This window comes from Myotis yumanensis, unplaced genomic scaffold (assembly GCF_028538775.1).
Source record: "Myotis yumanensis isolate MYYU_CA2020_CCGP unplaced genomic scaffold, mMyoYum1.0.hap1 SCAF_10, whole genome shotgun sequence".
Classification (NCBI taxonomy): domain Eukaryota; kingdom Metazoa; phylum Chordata; class Mammalia; order Chiroptera; family Vespertilionidae; genus Myotis; species Myotis yumanensis.
The window spans coordinates 12,824,601-12,845,223 of NW_027223761.1; the positions used below are offsets into that span (position 1 = coordinate 12,824,601).

At 38.9% G+C, this 20,623-nt stretch overlaps 1 protein-coding gene across 5 annotated transcripts in view; it reads right to left on the reverse strand.

The window, feature by feature from the left end:
- The window catches only part of LRRC4C (leucine rich repeat containing 4C), a 983,070-nt gene that overhangs the window by 405,945 nt on the left and 556,502 nt on the right, over window positions 1–20,623 (reverse strand). The gene's annotated exons all lie outside the window — the stretch shown is intronic.

Here is a 20,623-nt window from a genome sequence, read left to right on the forward strand (position 1 = left end):
TTCAAGAGTAAGCCTTCCTTCCCCCAGGACCTGGGCTTCCCTAGTAGCCCCAGCTTCGTTCAGTAGGTCATCTGGAAGGACATCCAGAAGGATGTTTGATCTAATTAGCATATTTTGCTTTTATTATTATAGACTAGAGGCCTATAAAGAGATTCGTGCAATAGGCCATCCCTTCCCTTGGCTGCTGGCACCAGTTTTCCTCTGGTAGCCAGGACCCAGGCCTTCACTCTGGCTGGGCTCCAGCCAGACCCCCCCCCCGCCCCCCCCCCCCCCCCCCCCCCCCCCCCCCAGCCATCAGACTTCGCTGCTCCGCTGATCCCGGGGCGTGAAGCCTCGTAGGCTTCTGGTACCTTTGGCTTCGCTCCACCGCTTGGAGCCTAGTATGCAAATTAGCCGCCATCTTTGTTGGTGGTGAATTTGCATATCACCCTGATTAGCCGATGGGAAGCATAGCGAAGGTACGGTCAATTACCCTTTTGTCTTTTATTAGATAGGATGTCAATGCACTAAATTAAAAAAATAAAATGATGTACTTAGGAATATGTAATCCTCAATAAATGTTGGATGATCAATTAGGTTTTAGTTCCCATTACTCTCACTAAGTAATATTTGACCGTTTCTATTATTTTTTTAAAATATAAAGCTGTATTGAATGTTAATATGGCTTTGCATCTGCAATTACATCTAGCAGAATGTTACATTTTTAATAACCATTTATTTGAAGTTTGCTATCTATAAGACACTATTAAGGGATTTACATGATTATCTAATTTATGTGGGGAAAAATGTTGTGCTTCAATGTAAATCCATACATTGTCCATAGTACACCCTTCTGTTTATATGATTCTGATTCCATAAAAGAATTCTACAGAATTTACAACTCTGTAAATTGTAAATAACTATTAGCAGTACAAAATAATTCTTCTCTATAGACAAACAAATTGTATTTTGTGCAGTCAAGGGTCAATAGATTTCCCTCTCCACTGTGGAAGAAGCTAGTTTTACTTCCATTTGTATTTTAATCTCAATATTCCTGATTTATAAAATGTGCATTTATTTAGTTTTTTTTCTTTTACTTAGTTATTGCAATCCTGGTTCTCTCGTTTAATGAGCTATGTGAAATCTTTACTACCTGTTCATTTTATATTTGTATGTGTGTTATGATTTTACCTTTTCTGAAATGATCTTTATTATTCTTAAAAAAAAAAAACTCTGACAGATTGTTTAGTACAGATTGTTTAAGTACATTTTAAAGCCAAGTCCGGAGGCTCAGCAAGGTCCTGTGACTGGCCTGAGGGCCACAAACACCCACTGGACATTCCTGATTGTTAGGCACTGTGATAGGTGCTGGGGATGCAAAGTTGAACAAGGCTGTCTTTATCGCCAGGGTCAAGGAGACCAGAATAGGTCAGGTGCTTCTATAGATATCCAGGACCTAAAACCATTTCACAAATCATCACTGGTCAAAACGCACCACATGCTATATGAAATACTGAACTCAACTAGATTCAGTGTTATGCCCCTCACTACTTGAACTCATTCTGTGAATTCTCGATAACTAAATTCAGGAATCCAGTAGATGTGTGCAAAGAAAGATATTCAACTGTGTTCTTTTAGTCCTCAGAGTCACCTTGTGAAGTAGGCTTTCTTCCCATTTTTACAGATAAGAAAAATGAAGCTACAGAAAGCGATTTACAGTAGAAAGAGATAGCGGATCACACAGCCCATGTCCTCATTCTATAGATGGAAAAGCAGAGCTCTGGGAAACAGGCTAATTCTCTTGAATCTCTTGCTTTGTTAGGAGCAGGTTCTGTCTCAAATTTCATTGTTTCTATTTGCTCTTGCAGTTTTTCACTTATCTGGGACTAGTATTGTAGGAAAATGGGGCACATACCTATCAAAATCAGGGAGACAGGTAAGAGGCAAATTATTAAAACTTGCTCAAGACTATCAGAATGCACCAAGGGCTCTTTCCAACCTCACTCACCCAGTTATCATTCATCCAGCACATCTGAGGTTTAATGTCTGAATTCATTTTTCTTTCTGCTTTGTTGTTATAATTGTATGTGCTTATTTATCTCCTACCTATGCAATACCAGGAGACATTTTTAGTATTTCATAAAGAAAGTGACTACCATCTTCCACAGTAAGACAAAGGCAATCTCAGAGGTTAAATGTCTTTATGGCTGGATTTAAATCAACTCACGGCTATTCTTTCATAATATCAATCTGAAATGAGAATAGAAGGATATAGCTGTCTGAGTAAGAAGACTATGGAAAACACACTAAGTAACAGTAAATCAATGGACTCTGTTCAGTTGGCACAAAATTTAAATGATGGGGTTTGTGTGACACAAAGAATACACTAGAGAAGGGAATCACTTCACCAAGCTCCCCTGTGGCCCATAGAGTTTGAAGAACTCAACAGAAACCCACAGTTCTGGACAGCTTTGCAAGTAAGTCACCTTTTGCTCACAAATTCAGGTACAGGTTCCCACTGTCAGTACCAACAGGAGGATAGGAATGATTTCTTATTCTCCCAACTTGCAGAGTAAGGCAGAACATCTTGGCAGATCTCAAAATCTCCAGGCTGAGTATATTGCTTTTCAAACCCTTGTAGCCATGTAGTCTAGAAACTTTGGGAACCACATGATCGTTAAACCATATAATCAAGCAGATTCCAAGTTTGTTTATTTATTTATTCATTTATAATTTATATTTGTTATTGAATGTATTACAGATTCCCCCACATTGAATCCCTGATTTCCACTCCCACCCCTCCCCAGGCTTTAACCACACTATTGTCAATGTCCATGGGTTATGCATATATGCACGTAAATTATTTGGTTAATCTCTTCTGGACACTCCCCACCTTCCCTTTGACATTTGTGTTTGTCTTGCGCACCTCACCCTAACTCGTCTTATCTTTCATCCACTCCTCTACTCTCTCTTCTTTCTACCATTTTTGTTTTCTCTCTTTTCCTAATTTTTCTCCTCTCCCTTCACACAAATATTACTATAAGGAACTTATCGTCATAGATATCTGTCTAATGAATAGGCTTCACTACATCACCTCTCAATAAGCAGAATGGACAGAGGTCACCTGTTAATAACATCCTTAAAGGGTAAGAGTGCTGTAACATGTAAGCAGCAATGGATCATTTTTGGTTGGAAAATACATTTTCCTTTGATGAACCCAGTTTTTATATCCCTTCATCCATTCATGACATGCCTCTCACCTTGGGCTCACTTGGGTTAGGCCTTCACACCCTCCAGAGCCTTTCCCTTAGAAAATTTAAAACCTTTTGTTCCTTTCTAAGGCATCAAAATCCAAACGGAGTTGTGTACTATGTAAACCCATGCTAATTCCAGTCATTATGCAGATGTCCAAGTATATTGCAGGTTTCCACCTAAAAGTGTTATTTCCCTCTAGAGTCAAAGACACTCAGGGAGCTATTGATCCCTTTTCTAAAATATAATCCATGTATCATGAGGTGACCCAATTTTTGAACTCCTGTTATGAAAACAGGATGCCCTTAGGGAGGCTGGTGAATTGAACAGTGTCAAATTGCAGCTTATATTTAAAATGAATTGATGGGGGGAAAATTCTACGGGAATTAAAATTTTTAATGACTCATAATCTTCCACTTTTGTGCATTTTAAATATTTCTGATTTTGTTTTCATTTAACAAGCTGTCTGCCTACTTCTGAGTGGCCAGAAGAGCAGAGTAAAAGAAAGTATCTTCCATATACTTCTCAAGGCAAAGAGAATCTACCTAAAATTAATCATTTTTAAACATGTAGAAACTGATGGTTAGTGAGAATACAAGGTATGACCAAGACTATACAGTTAATAACTGTTTAGCAAGGGTGAACACCCAAGCCTATGCCAGTTTCCATGTCCTTTTTCACTTACAATAGATATTTTTACTTAGAAAATGTTAGTTTAATGATTGGTCCAGGCTGAACTTCCCATGTACAAATATCACTATGTGTTGAAATGTGACTATGTTCAACACAGAGTACGATGCCGCAAAGAAAAAGATGCTCCATCTAGAAAAAATAAAGAAACTCCAATATACCCTGTAGCCAATTGTATCTATGATACTAATATAACTGGGTTAAGGGCAGAGAGCAAAGATAAGGTATATTCAGTGATAAAGCCAGATTTTTCATGTGAAAGGAGTATATAAGTAGTTAGTTTTTAGGTGTGTTCAGTCACTATATGACCTTTCCAGAAGCTTGAATCAAATAACTAATACTTTCTGGAAAAAACTACAACACACAACTAAATTATATCATCAAAATAAGGGAAGTTATGTTGTAGTGGACATTAGACCAGGATAACCATTAACTCTTCCTTATATGTGTCCTGCATGTACTAGGAAGAGCTAGGTTTTTATGGTCAAACACCTACCCTCTACCCTCTACCCCTGCCCACCATCCAGGCTTGATAAGAGCCGCACCTAAGGCAGCATAAAACTTAAAGACTCTGGTTAATAAATTGTTTTAATTCTACTCATCTCCTTCCCATTTGGCAGCAGATTTATCTTAGGGATCCATTCTAACAAGGGCCTGACTCTCTATTTCCAGTTGTGCATTTTGCCACATGACTGTTGTTGATTTTGCAGAATAGACCACAGAGCAAGAGTTAAGAGGAACGGAGACACTAATTCTCTCCTGATTCTTGGAGTCCAGAAGAAAGCTATACTCCCACAGGTTCAGTATCAAGACCTGCTGTCACCTCCTGCACATTTGACCAGCCTCTTTTCAAACTGGAAGTTTCTGAGTGGCCATGTACTGTGATTATTTCCCCAAGAACATATTTTCAAGATGTGAGTGTGGACATATAATTTATAGCGAAAGCCAAAGCAGAGACACTAATGCTAAAACAGAATCTTTGGAAATTATATACCAACACATAATAAATTTAATATAGAATCATGAGACCCGGATTGCTAACCATAAGGAAGAGGGAATGTATCATCTTCTAATATTGTTTTACTGGATATAAATGCACAAAGGGCTCTTTATTACATTTGTGTCATCAGCATTCCAAACTTCAATGGGACTTTTGACATAAGCATACAATCAAGAACTGAGTTATTATATTTATAACAGCACTATCCTATCTGTGTGTCTTCAATCAGAGGTATGATAAAGTATCACAATTCATATAACTCAGTAAAAATGTGTTGGTATATATTGATTTCGGAAAAGGAACTGATGTTAGTATACATCTTTCATTTATTCTCACAATCTATTTCCCTATATGTTTTAAAACAAAATTTAAGTTTAAACATGCTTATAGTATTCTAGTAGATGTTAAAGCTCACCTGCCTAGAAAAGAATCAGGGCAAATGATTATACCACATTCCACAACTGTTTCAGCTAGGTTTTCAGAATAAGCTTCACTCTGAGGAAAATCATAGCTATTTTTAAATGTGACTATGTTTGGTATGGAGTGAAGATATATAATATATACGGTGAAGATATGCTTCAGAATGCCGGTTACCTCTAGCCTGATTATCTGCTAAGGAGAGCAGGTTGTGATTGGAGTAATGAGGAACGAGTTGTACCTAAAAAATTATATTCCTTTCCAATATTGCATTGGCATACCTGAGTATTTGCATTGTATCAAAAATAATATTGTTATCAAATTAGGTGAACTAGTTTTAGAAACTATTCCTGGGCTAACAATTAAAACTAATTATAATCATAGCATCTGTATTTAAGTGCACTAATAATGCAATAAAAAAACAGTATCTCCCCAAATACATTTAACATATGCCATGGTTGTTATTGGAGTGTCAAAATGAAATAACTTTAAATTAAACATAGAAAAAGATATTGGAAAGAAATACTCAACTGCGAAATTAGGAGACTTTAGAGATTTAGAAACAGATGGTAATCGACTACATTTCAGGCTTGTATATGCTATCTTAGCTACGGGTCAGTTAAAATAACCAACTTCTTCCTGAGGGACCCCCGCATATTATGAAATGCTTACTCCAAAAATATTGAAGAATCTATAAAAATGCTAAGAACAGAGAAACACCTTCAATTCACATTGCCATCCATGTTTTTTGCCAAATACTTAACTTTCCTTTAGGCCTAAGTGTTTACCACATGAATGATTCCAGTCACAAATGCAGACTATTTAAAATATGGTTGCAATCACCACAAAAAATCAGAGTTTAGCAAAATTAGTATTTTTCAAACCACCACCATATGTTAGGGCCAGAGGCTCTTTGTAAATTAACTATTTAATATTTTGCACAAATACTTTACGTACATGGTAAGAGAAAAAGGAGCAAACTTATTGTTTTCATATTCTATGAAGACCTCTTTTTAAATTTAATTTCATTTTTATTAAATATGTTGTGGTAACACTGGTTAATAAGATTATATAGGTTTCAACCGCACATTTATAGGATACATGATCTGTATATTGCCTTGTGTGCCCACCACCTAAATCAACCTATGTTCCACCCACCACCCTTCTCTCCCTGGTAACCACCATCTGTTGTTTGTATCTGTAAGATTTTGCTTACTTGTTTTTCTTGTTTGTTTATTTGTTATTTTCAGTTTTATATCCCACATATAAATTCAAATGCCCAATCACCTGCTCACTATATCAGCATTACACCCTTAGTGTGGCATTTTAAACAACACACAATCTTGGTTTTACTTTTGTTTTCTATTGACAGACCACCCAAGACTAATCTAAAAATCTATGTTCCACCAATGATTTAGACAAACACAATTGGTCAGTTGAGCTCCTTGAAACTGAGTCCCTTGGCGTGGGCAAACTCTGAGGTGACCTCCAAAGAGTCAAATCTCTGTATAACCTACTTCCCTTGGATGTGGGCAGAATCAGACTTGCTTCTCCTCATAGAATAGGACAAAGGAGATGCAACAGTCACTCTGTGATTGTTACATGACAGACGACCGTTTCTTAGCTGCTGCAGCAAGAGATGCTCTTGCTGGGCTTGGAGGCATAAGCTGCCACACGCGTCTGGTGGTCTGTGAGAAGGCCCTGGGAGAGCCCTGGAGAGGAGCTATGGCGCCCTCTAAAAGCACAGGGCCACTCTCAGCTCTCAGCTGAAGAGCAATGAGCACTTCAGCCCTAAAATCACAAGGAATTGTGCCAACCATAAGAGTTGGGAAGAAGATTCTGAGCTTGAAAAAGCAACACTGCCCTGTCAACTAGTTAATGGCAGCCTTGTGGGGCAAGGAGTAGAGGAACCAGCAAAGGTGTGCCTGGGCTTCTGCTCCACAGGACTGTGAGCTAATACATGCATGTTGTGTTAAGCACCCAACTTTGGGTAACCTATTATGTAGCATAGATACCTAAAACAGTGACCTGGCTATGATTAAGTTGGGTAATCAGTGGTTCTGGTTTTGAGTGTGCAACATAATAACCCACACTAGTTTTGTAAAGATCCCCAAAGGGTCCTAGCTGGTTTGGCTCAGTGGACAGAGCGTCAGACTGCGGACTAAAGGGTCCCAGGTTCGATTCCAGTCAAGGGCACATGCCAGGGTGGGGCGTGCAGGAGGCAGCCAATCAATGATTCTCTCTCATTGATGTTTCTATTTCTCTCTCCCTCTCCCTTCCTCTCTGAAATCAATAAAAATATATTTTAAAAAAATAAATAACGATCCCCAAAGGATTCTGCTGACACTGATCAAATCTTTAACATCCTTTTAGTGTTATATATGTTTATAAATGACAGTTAACATCTAAAGGCTGCTGCACTTCCTAGTACAGTAAATAACATGATATCGCTGTAGCTTTAGAGGCCAATTTTTAAAAACAATGAAATGGTTGTGCTTGATAAATGGTTATATCACTGGCCATCTTTCACACGACATCTCCTCAACCAGTGTGTAGCCATTTGTTTTCCTTTGAAAGAGAGACCCACATTTTAAATGGCCTTAAACACAAATACTGGCTTCAAAGAAAGTTTGGAGGCCCGGCCAGTGTGGCTCAGTGTTGAGAATCAACCCAGGAACCAAGAGGTCACCAGTTCAATTCCCCAGTCAGGGCCCATTTCTGGGTCTCAGGCTTGATCCTGGTAGGGAGTGTGTAGGAGGCAGCTGATTGTTGGTGTTTCTCTTTCAATGTTTCTCTCTCTATATCCCTCTCCCTTTCACTCTCTCTCTAAAAAAAATCAATAAAAACATATAAACATAGTTTGGAGGGAAAAGGGCACTTTTCATTTTTATTTTATTTTATTATTATTATTTTTTGGTCTCCAAAACCACAACTTTCCTGCTGGACAAAATCCTCATATTTTCTACTGACAATTTTTTATACCAATATCTGAGTAAAGCTCTGTGACTCACCATCATCAATCTATAATGAGAGAGGAAAATATAGGTAAGAGAGGAGAAGCGGGACCTTGGAGAACTTTCAGCTATAAATTAAAGTTTGATCTCTCCTATATTTTAAAAATAATGGCCCAATAGAATAGAGAGTAGAGAGTTTTTCTTTCTTCAATTCACTTCTAAAGCTAAAGTACTGAGGAGAAAAGTTGCAGAAATAGTGGGACTAGATAAATTGATTTTTGCTTTGTCTTCAAAGAGGGGTGACAGGAGCAGAGCATCCCTGGTAACTTAGGAGAGCCTGTACCTTGGTTTCATGCACTAACCTCTGTCCCTCTGGTTCAACCGTATGATGGCTGTGTTTTTAAAGGCACATAGAAATCTGAAAAGATGGTTCTTTCTGGGTTGCTGTCCTTTCAAATGGGGTCAAACAGCTTTCTTGGCAGATTTCCTGTAAGGTTATTTATTATGTTGCTGAAAAATACATGAGTCAATAAATGCACCTTTTTTTCCCTTCCTCCTAGCCATCATCCCCAGGTAAAATTAAAAAAAAAAAATGTTCTGTACAGATCTTGAACATATTTTTGAAGTTCAGAAGGCAGCCTGCTAGAAAATCAAGCGAAGAGTTTTCCTTTTATTAATGCCACGAGACCAAAAATTTAGAAGAAAAGAAGCAAATAGTTTGCAGTCTCATCTTCAAAGCCAAATCATCTGGGGACTCATTTTTTTCTCTCCTTTTAGATTTCAGGTCAGTGGGTCTGGGTTTGGGAATCTTCAGATAGTGGTTTCAAATGGAAAGCTTGGTGGGTGTGGCTTTTTTGTCTGTCTTCCCACTTTCTAGCACTATCCCTCTCTCCACTCCCTCTGTCTCCTAGTCCTACTCTTGTTCTGTTCTGTGTAACTGCCTGAGGAGTAAAGATGGACCTTCCTTCAGCACTCTTGTGCTATCCAATAAACAACACACTTTACTGTGTTTCAATCAACCTCTGAACCCTCTTTTTTTTTTAATATATTTTATTGAATTTTTACAGAGAGGAAGGGAGAGGGATAGAGAGTTAGAAATATCGACGAGAGAGAAACATCAATCAGCTGCCTCCTCCACACCCCCTACTGGGGATGTGCCCACAACCAAGGTACATGCCCTTGACCGGAATCGAACCCGGGACCCTTCAGTCCGCAGACCGACGCTCTATCCACTGAGCCAAACTGGACAGGGCGGAACTCTCAATAACTCCAAGAAAAACTTCTGATTGGAGCATCACATTCCCCATTCTGATTGGGGTGCACCAGTAGGCACTTTGATGCGGGAATATCATCTGCTACTGGCACTTCTTTTCTGCTCTATAAATATTTATGCTTAATCAAAATCGCTGCTGGCTAAACTTTCTTTTCTAACTATGACACGGAACCTAACATCTCTCCCCAGGATACTCTCACTTAACGTTGCACTGATTATCGAAACAGTGGATATGATATCTCTTCTCTTATAATAAACTCAACCAACCACACCATATTCTCATTGTCGCTAAAACATTTGATTCCCTTGTTAATAGCTTTAATTGTTGCTAAGAACAATATTTTCCAGAGCTTTTCATTTCATCACCAACAAAAAGATGTGTTTTGTTTCTTTTTACAGGAAACACACTTCCCCCTAGAAAACAACAATAAATAAATAAGTGTTACTTCAAAAACACAGGATGTACTGTGCGTTGTAAGGAATTAAGACCACTATATCATGATGTGAAATTTGTGGTTCATTATCACCTTCATTGGATAAGGACTTTATCCTATACTTCTGTGTCCTCTCATCCATAATGAAGATTTGTGCTTTGGTAAAAAAGACAACATTTCTCCACTTGGGGATTGTGTGTAAGAGACCTAAGCATAAGTATTCTCATTTGGAATATATATAAAACTAGAGGCCCAGTGAACAAAAATGTGTGCACTCAGGGGGGTCCCTCAGCCTGGCCTGTGCCCTCTCGCAGTCTGGGACCCCTCAGGGGATGACCACCTGCTGGCTTAGGCCCGCTCCCCGTGGGATTGGGCCTAAGATGACAATCAGACATCCCTCTGGCAGCCCGGTAGCCCTCGGGGGATGTCCACTTGCCAGCGGGGAGCAAACCTAAACTGGACATCTTTAGTGCTGCAGAGGAGGCAGGAGAGGCTCCCACCACCACCGCTGTACTGGCAGCCATCAGCCTGGCTTGTGGCTGAGCAGAGCTCCTCCCATGTGAGATCGCACTGACCACCAGAGGGCAACTCCTGCATTGAGCGTCTGCCCCCTGGTGGTCAGTGTGTGTCATAGTGACCAGTCATTCCCAGCCCTTCTGCTGTTAGGGTAGTTTGTATATTACCCTTTTACTATATAGGATAGAGGCCTGGTGCATGGGTGGGGGCTGGCTGGTTTGCCCTGAAGGGTGTCCCGGATCAGGGTGAGGGTCCCCACTGAGGTGCCTGGCCAGTCTGGGTGAGTGGCTGAGGGCCGTTTTCAGGCTGTCAGGTGACTGAAGCTCCCAATCTCTCCTTTTTTTCTTTTTTCTTTTTATTCTGGGATTTATTTACCTTCTATGGCTGTCACTGGAACTGAGAGCCGGCTTTAGCTCTGAGGCTCGGCTCCAGCTCTGAGACCTCGGCTGCTGAAAGCAGGTATCTGGGTTTGTTTGGCTTCTATAATTGAAACACTGTTGCAGCTCCAGCTCTGAGGCCCGGCTGGCTGAAAGCAGGTTTCTGGGGTTTGTTTAGCTTCTATAATTGCAACATTGTTTCTTAGAGTGCAACTCAGAGGCTGGCAGTGGTGGGCGGGGAACCTTGGCTTCCTCCATCACTGGAGCAAGCAAGCCTCCTGTTCGCTTCAGCTGCCTGGCTGCCGGCCGCCAACTTGGTTGGCAGTTAATTTGCATATCGCCCTGATTAGCCAATGGGAAGCGTGTCAGAGGTATGGTTAATTACCATGTTTGTCTATTATTAGATAGGAGGATTAGCCCTACTTAACTGATTTCACTTTCATTGTTAATTCTGTGATGATCTGAGGTTAGACTAAATGTCAAGAGTTTTGATATCATAGAGTGAGCACTGGATTTGTTGAGCAACTTGATTTCTTTTTTTCTTTCTTTTGAAAATTTTATTTATGCATTCATTGGTTGCCTCCTCTACTTGCCCTGACCAGGAATCGAACCCGCAACCGTGGCAGATTGGGACCACACTCTCACCAACTGAGCTACCTGTCCTGGGCTGAACAACTCATTTTCGATTAGTGTAACCCACCTTCCTTGTGACCTATTGGTCAATGAGCAAATCATTCTTCTGGGTTTCAATCTGCACATTAACAAAATTGTATTTAAACATAAGATAACAGTAAAATCTATTATATTCTGAAGAATGATATTCAAAATATCCAACTAGTATGACAGGGACACGATCCAATCAAAATAGATTTTGACATCAAATCGCCATGGAGTCCCAGGTGAATAGCAGTCCTGGGAGAAGGAAGCAGGCGAGATCAGATGAGACAGTAGACATGAAGATACTTCGTTTCCTATGAGACATACCTAAATGTAAGTAGTATGATCATAATATTGGTTTATAAAACCTGTGCACCCTAGTTTACTTATAACCTTGACATTCTCCATGAATTTCAGTGGAAAAGTATTTAAAAAGATAATGGTGGAAAACATGATGGGATTATAACAGTGATTTAGTTGTTGCTGAAACTTTAAATAGTGGGTATTGTTATTATCCCCATTTCATAGATGAGAAAACTGAGACTCAAAGAGTTTAATTCACAGGTCCAAACTTACACAGCTAATCAGTGGCAGAACCAGAATTCAAGCTCAAGTGTGTCATAATCTGTACTGTAACCAGGGTTATAGCGGTATGATTTTTACTAAAATTTTGCAGCAAATTCTGAAAAGTAATACCACATCTAAGGCAGGGCTTCTACCTTGCATTACTTCTAACTTGGCGTCACTGTAAGATGGATTTATTTTATATTTAATAAAGCATCAAGTTCACTCACTTGCATAGTACCTAGCCAGTGCTGAAAGTTAGTCACAGAGTGCTGTAGGTGGGGAGGGAAAGCCAGACTGCAATCAGAAAGCAGCCCTAGAGAGCATTGCTGGAAATGGCCTACAAATTTCAGAGGAAAAGAATAAGAATCTATTAAAAAATTTCAGTATTTTCTTGCATTTATTTTTCTCATTTGAAATAATTACTTCTTGACTGTATATCCAATTTTGTAGTTATAATTTTATGGTTTTCATTTTCCTTAAAGAAAGCTTCTAACAATGTTACGACCTTTAAGCCCTGGGGAAAAGAAAAAACAACAGATCTGCCATAGTCATCAGTATTAAGTAAGGACAGAGATAGGACAGTAGAATATCCAGAAAACCAGTTACCATGGTTTTCTCACTTTCCTCTCTTCCTTCTCACAGTTCAGGCCTTAACATTACATTACTCTCTAATTTACTAAATCTAGGTTGGTTTCCCTTTCTATGCATCATTGTCTTCCTCTATCACAGCATTTTCACAATTTACCTCATATTACTCTCCAGCTGCTTGGCTGTATGCAACTCAAAAACAGGCTGTGTGTGACTTCTCACCATTTTACCATCACTGCCAAGTTCAGCAACTGACACAAAGTAGGTAGGAAAAAACTCAAGGAATATTTACTGAATCAACAAATGTGTGTGCTTTTTTTCTCTTTCCTTTGATGCATTGGCACAATTTGCAAGTGCCCCGCAAACCTTATTGAAAAACAGATTTATTTTCATTAAAAAAAAATTTATAGCAGCATACCCTTAAAAAAGAATTCAGTCCAAATCTCTGAATTTGAAGGTGAGTGAGGACAGGAAACACATACTGTTCATGTGAATAATGAATGCAATAAAAAAATCTTTAAAATATAATAACATGGATTTAGATTTCTCTAAAAATAATTGTACCTCTATCTCACCAACACAAATCTCAAAACTCAAAACTTGCTAAACATGCATTTATGAAAACTAAACACAATCTTACAGAACGATATATTTCCTAAAGAACAAAATGTAATGTACAGAGAACTTTCATATCATGACAACTCCCCTGTGTCAGAAATTCAAAGGAGATCAAATGGCCCCAAAAAAACTTGTGTCAGGAATTCAAGGAGATCAAATACCAACTAGAAGATGAAGATTGAACAATCTTAACTTTGGGCTGCTCTTAAGGGAGTAGCATAAATCTTTTATGACAGATTGCAAGATAGTTTGATATGTTCCTGTACTTGCCTCTCTGGGTTCTTCTGAATCAATACTTGTCCAATCATTGCCTTTGGTTTCATAAAATCATAGCAACATAGAAGGCAGGGTCAGGTAGAAGCCTAGGGATTAGCTAATTTAACCTTCTACACTAGACATTCCCTTCATTGTAGCCCTGAGAACTGGTACAGTACCTCACTATGCAGACTTCCAGATTTGAGACAGCTTCAATTATTGGAAAGGTTTTTTGTTTTGTTTTGTTCTGTTTTGTTTCTCTCAAGTTTCTTATAATTTCCTTCTACTTGATAGTATTTTGCCTTCTGAAATAATGATAGACAAATATCCCAGCCCCCTTTGCTACATGACAATGTTACTGAAATACAATATGACTATCAGGGATCTTCTCAAGGCCTTCCTTCAGACTATATTCATCCAATTTGGTACCAGTTTCACATGATTCTCAGACCTTGATTACCTTGAATCATTTTGGTTTAACACACCTTAAACAAGATTGTTGGGTATGGTTACTTACACATAGGCCAAATAATTAACAAACTTTAAGAGAATATGTTACCAAAATATCAAGCCTATGACTATTAATCTTGAAAAGCATTTTCAGTTATCTCAGTCTTGCCTGAAAATATATAGCCCCTCAAAATAGACATACTTTTTAAAATTTCTTCTTAAAAGGTGGACATGGGGATTAATGGATAATGAAGATGTCACAAGGAACAGAACCAAAGCAGGGAGCTCTCCCTATTCCTGCTTAGTAGATCTGATCATTGTGATTCAGCCATAACTACCCTTGAGTCTTATATTTTCTCCTTTTCTGAAAAGGGAGTTTTACTTCTTTCTTCTTTACTTTCAATAGTCTATTGGTCTTTAGAACATATACAATCATACCTGATCCTATAAAAAAGAATGACCCATTACTCAGATTTCCTTGACTATGAGTGGGTACATTTACTAGGCACCATTTTGAGTTTAGGGGAGGAAGCGTGTTGCAGAGATGTTTGGGAAGCAAATGTATAAATCATGGCATGGTCTGCTAGTGGCCAACTGCATAATCTATTTCCTCATATTCATTAAGAAATCCCAATCTTTAGTAGTCTCTTTATTGCTCAGTTAAAACACACACACACACACATGCACACACTTTCTAGCCTTTGTGCACCAAAATGTGTCCATTTGGGTAGAGTTTTTCTGTGAAATTTCAAGCACATTTATTTAAAGAAAGAAATAATATACTTCTTTGTGCTTCCTCCAATCAGTGTTCCGAAACACAGCTTTGATATCTAAAGTTTCAGCTGTTATTTTGTTGTTGTTGTTTTGTTTTTTAATCCTCACCTGAGGATATTTTTCCATTGATTCTTAGAGAGAGTGGAAGAGAGAGGTAGAGATGGAGAGAAACATCAATGTGAGAGGAAACACATGGGTTGACTGCCTGCTGCACAAGCCCCAACCAGGGCAGGGGCCAGGGAAGAACCTGCAACCAAGGTGTGTGTCCTTGACTGAAATCGAGCTCAGGACCCTTTGGTCCTCAGGCCGACGCTCTATCCACCGAGCCAAACTGGCTAGGGCTCACTTGTTATTTTTTATCATGAAAATATGGCACAAGACCCAGGAACACTTAAACAGTGAGTTGGAAGATGTCTGTGTCCCTAATGATGTCATAGAGCTGCCAGAGCAACCTTTCTGTGATAGGGATGTAAGCCACTATCTTGGGGGAGAGGTGGCTCTTCTCATCCTAGAGGAGCACAATTCCTCACATAATAGCTTCAAGTGTCCTAAATAGCATCCCATGGTATTTCTAAATGATTATTTTCCTTTTATCGTTGACACGAACATTGATTTTTTTTATATATTTTATTGATTTTTTACAGAAAGGAAGGGAGAGGGATAGAGAGTTAGAAACATCAATGAGAGAGAAACATCAATCAGCTGCCTCCTGCACACCTCCTATTGGGGATGTGCCCTCAACCAAGGTACATGCCCTTGACTGGAATTGAACCTGGGACCTTTCAGTCTGCAGGCCAATGCTGCATCCATTGAGCCAAACTGGTTAGGGCCCAAAGTTGATTTTAAAATGTTTTAAATGCATGCATTCTATCTCATTTCATTTAATCAAGCATACTAGAAATAAACTTACACTAATTGTATTATTTACATGACATGTTTTAGTATTCTTCATGAATTACATATCAGCACTAAACATGCGGATAGCCCCACTTGGAGGGTAAGTGAACAGTAGGCTAGAATATAACATTTTATTTAAATTATAAATGCATAATAAAGAATCATGAAGGAAAACTTTCTCACCTCATTGCCCCCCGCCAAAAAAAAAATATATGCAATCACAAAGGTATAATGAATGCGGGCTTATCTGCAGCTTTAGATTGATTGTTTCCTTTCATTTACATAACCTAATAACTACACAATTGTTAAGTATCTGCAGTTTGTTTTTCCATAATGCATGAAAAGGGTTTATATTGAGTAGGTCTTTTTCCTGAAACCTGTGATAAGAGAAAATAGTAAGAAGCAGATAAAATCTATGATTGCAGTTTGCTTTTCCCTTATAAAACATTTTATGATCAATGTTCAAGAGCTCTGGTTCGTATCTCCAAAACAGCTTTTATATTACTATGTTTTCACTGGAAGACTCCAGGGGCTCACCTGAAAACCAGTGCTGAAGGTGGGAGGAGGCGTTTGACAGCCAACCTCAGGCCACTAGCTTAGTTCGAATCCGACCCCATTCTTATGTTCTTGGGTAACACATTTCCCATTACTAGACCTCACTTTAGAAAACTACAAAACGAGGGAATTTAAACATAATTGTTTGCTATTAAATCTATTGCCTAAAACCATGCTTTAAAATAGAAATATGACATGAGCCTCCTGTGTAATTTCAAATTTCCTTGTAGCCACATTACAAAATAGGCAAAAAGAAACAGACGTAATCCATTTTAATGACATATCTTATTTTACTCCATATATCCAAAATAGTATCATTTTGGTACACAGTCAATATAAAATCATTTATGAGATATTTTAAATCTACTAAGACTTATCCTAGCCAGTTTGGCTCAGTGGATAGAGTGGTGGCCTGTGGACTGAAGGGTCCTGGGTTCGATTCCAGTCAAGGGCACATGCCCGAGTTGTGGCTCAATCCCCAGTAGGGGGCATGCAGGAGGCAGCCAATCAATAATTCCCTCTTATCATTGATGTTTCTATCTCTCTCTCCCTCTCACTTACTCTCTAAAATTAATAAAAATGTATTTTTTAAAAATAAAAAAAATCTACTAAGTCTTCAAAATATGATGTGTCATTTACAATGACAGTACATCTCAATTTGGCAGGTCACATCTCAAATGTTCAATAGCCTTGTGTGCCCTGTGGTCACAGTATTGGACATCACAGATCTGGTACAAACCAGCCATTGACCATGAACCTATGAAAAATCACCCACATTTTCAGGTTGAGTAGAGAAGGACAGAAGAAGCAAGAGTGGCTGGAAATCGCAACTTATACTTCCCTGAGTCCTCAGAGCAGCCTACCAGAGGAGATAATAAGAGCATTTTCTAGACAGTAGAGCATGGGCATATTCAAATCAAAACAGATATGGGTCTCATCAGAAGAGACATCATTCAAAACAACCAGGACAAGAGTACATGCATACTAGTTGGATATAAGCCATACCTGGGTATACTTCCAATTTAAAAAAAACAAGTCACAAGTGTTATTAACTAATCCTTTGATAACTACCTGCCCCAACATAGAATACTCTCCTTGTGAAATGGTCTTATATGTTTTTATTTGTTTGTAATATAATAGCATACAGAGAAAAGGAAGCATAGACTGTAGTGATTCTCATTTTATATAAGTCCTTGGACTGGCAATCATGTAGTAAGGCAGGCTTTGAAGGTTATCTTTATGGGTTTTTACATTTGCTTGAAAATAACTTAATTATCTAATTCAAAAGGAGGGAGAATTAATAAAAATGAAGAATGAGCAAAAAGCACTTTAATAGGCTTCACTGGACACAGAGTAAGGTATTCAATACATTTTTGCTAAAGGGATGAATAAATGTGAAAAATTTTCTGAAAGGAATGGTTTCATGAACTATATGCTGGCCAGAAAAGGATTAGGTCCTGCGATGTGTGCCTAACCACCAGCAGCAGCTCTAGGTGGAGAAGACAACATGTCCACCAACCTGGCATTGATGGCTTTTATACATTACATTTGGGGGAAGAAAGATGGAAGTTGTTTGGAAAGAATTTGCATTGGCTGCCAACAAGGGGATGGAAAAAGGTGAAGAGGGGCAGCTCTATGATAGGTACATGGAGTGTAAGAAATAAATATTTACTGATTTTTTTAAAAAAAATATTTATTGTTGAAAGTATTTTATGTCCCCTTTTGTTCTCTCATTGACCCCTTATAGCCAGCCCCTCCCCCTCCCCCTACCCCAGGCCTCTACCACCCTGTGTCCATGGGCTATTCATATATGTATACAAATTCTTTGGTTGATCTCTTCCCACCCACCCATCTACCCCCGCCTTCCTACTTTTGATTGGTTACAGGAAAGAGACTGGAAAGTTTATGTATGCATATTTGGGATGTGGAGGCATCTAGAGGTCTGCTAATGTCCTCTGGAGGTTGCTTCAAACTGCAACATGCATTCATTAATGTGAGAAATCTTTTGTTAGTTGTCCCCAGCTATTAACTGTTTAACTATTCCTGTCTCTATAACTCTCCTGCTTCTATAATTTAATTTAGAATATCTCAGAATTTTTCTTGGGATATATATATACATCTAGTATACACACACACACACACACACATACTAGAAGCCAGGTGCACAAAATTTGTGCATGGGGGGGGTCCCCTCTGCCCAGCCTGTACCCTTTCCAATCAGAGACCCCTCGGGGGATGTTCCACTGTCAATTTAGACAGTCAGACATCCCTCTCACAATCTGGGGCCACTGGCTCCTAACTGCTCACCTGCCTGCCTGCCTGATGACCCCTAACTGCCCCCTCCAACGGCCTGGTCACCTCTTACTGCCTCCCCCCGCCCCCCACCAGCCTGGTTGCCCCACTCTGCCTGTAGTTCAGTCATTTGGTCGTCCCTCACTAACCCCCCTGCCGGCCTGGTCGCCCCATGCAGCCTGCTGTTCAGTCATTAGTGTTACTGTGACGGCATCACGGACAATTTTCATATTCCTCTATTATTAGTATATATATATTCCCTTCTCAATGAGACTATAATTTCTCTAACAGTCATGATAACATTTTAAAATTATTTTATGCCCCTATGCTCCAACATTCAGCACAGTGCTAAGTAAATATCATTGCTTAATAAATAAGGCTTGATGAAGACACATTGCTCTTCAAGCAATGAGATCTACACTAATTGTACCAAATAAACACTCTGCCTTTTCAAGCTAAAACTCAAATTGCACATCAATATTAATATATAAGAAATGTTAAACCTTGTCTTTGCTGCTGTGATGGATGCATGCAAATTATTTCACTTACCAAGACGAAGCCTGTATGTAATTTCATATTCAATGTTATACAATAATGAGGGCTAAAACCTAAATTTCCTAATATGTAAATGGCTTGAAAATAAGCTTCATATTTATTCATTAGATGTTACAGAGACTACATCCCAACATTATTTTTTTTGTATAGAATTAAACTTTACAAACAACAAGAACATCTCACTCAATAGCTAATTCAGACTAAGATCATTATCTTATTATAATAAATACCTGGATAAACAATGTTTAAATAAGCATAGTCTTGTTTTACAGACTATTTTTCCTGAGGAAATTGTAATCACTGTTGTTCCACAATGCCTGGCAATGAACAGAATGTTTATGAAGAGAATTTGAATTATTTTCAGTCATTCAACAGGTTTTCCTGTGAAGCATTACAAATCCCTTACTTCATAATCAGGTTTTTAAAACTCAGAGCAGAGGAAAAATGAGCTACTGGGTTAGATGTTATCCCACAGAGCTACCCACACCGCACAGATCACATTTATGAAACTGAATACCCAACCTGAACATTTTCAAACATATTTGATTTGATAGAAATGTTTCAAGACACTTTCCTTTAACTTTGCTTATGTACATAGTCAAAGTAAGTGTAAGGAACACAGCAAACTCCTAAAGAACGGGGTGGGGGTGGGGGATAAACCTTCTCTTTGCTTTTATAATTATTTTGGGGTAGACCGACTTTGCAGTTTTCATTCCTTTAATGATCCATTCATTCATTCCCCAAACATTTACTGAGTTAAGAATTCAGGAATTAGGCATCAAATATTGAAAGCCTCAGGCTATTATGCCCAAGTGGCTCACAAGGCAGAGGGGGAAATCAGAGAAGTAGATGACAATAATAGAGGTGGCTTAGGGCTCCCATTGCAGTAACCACAGGATAGATGTCATGTAAACATAGAATGCCCCCCCTCCCCCCCCCCCCCGCAACTCAGTGGGGAGGTCAGGGGAATGGAATGGGTGGAAAATGTTTTATAAGAGATGACACAGAAGGCTGTAGAAGAGACCGATCTGCACTGGACAGATACTTAGGGGGTAAGTTTGATTGGAGAGAGACCAGTTTACAGTCTCACACCTAAGGAGTCATGGTGACTTCTGATTGTTCCCATAAGGAACCCAAGGAGCAGAAGCAATTCAACTTGCAACCCAAGTAGTGCAAAAACGCCATAGTTTTCTAGGAGAGGTTACATACAGCATCTTCATCAGGGAAGTGTAACAAGAAAAAGGACAAGAAAAAGACTATTTTGTTCTGGAATTTGTCACCTGTGGATATTCTAATCTATAAGTGATGCAACTGTTCTGGTAAGTTATGTGTTTTTCTAATTCGAAAACTAAAAAGAGCCCAAGACTAAAAACAGTAGAAATCTGTGTTCTAGGTCCTATTCTATCTTTAGTTTAGCTATATACACTGGACAACTAAAGTTCACTCTTTGTGTTTTAGTTTACTCATTGGGAAAGTATAGAGATTTGCCTAAGCCAGTGAACCTCAACTGGGGACAGCAGGAA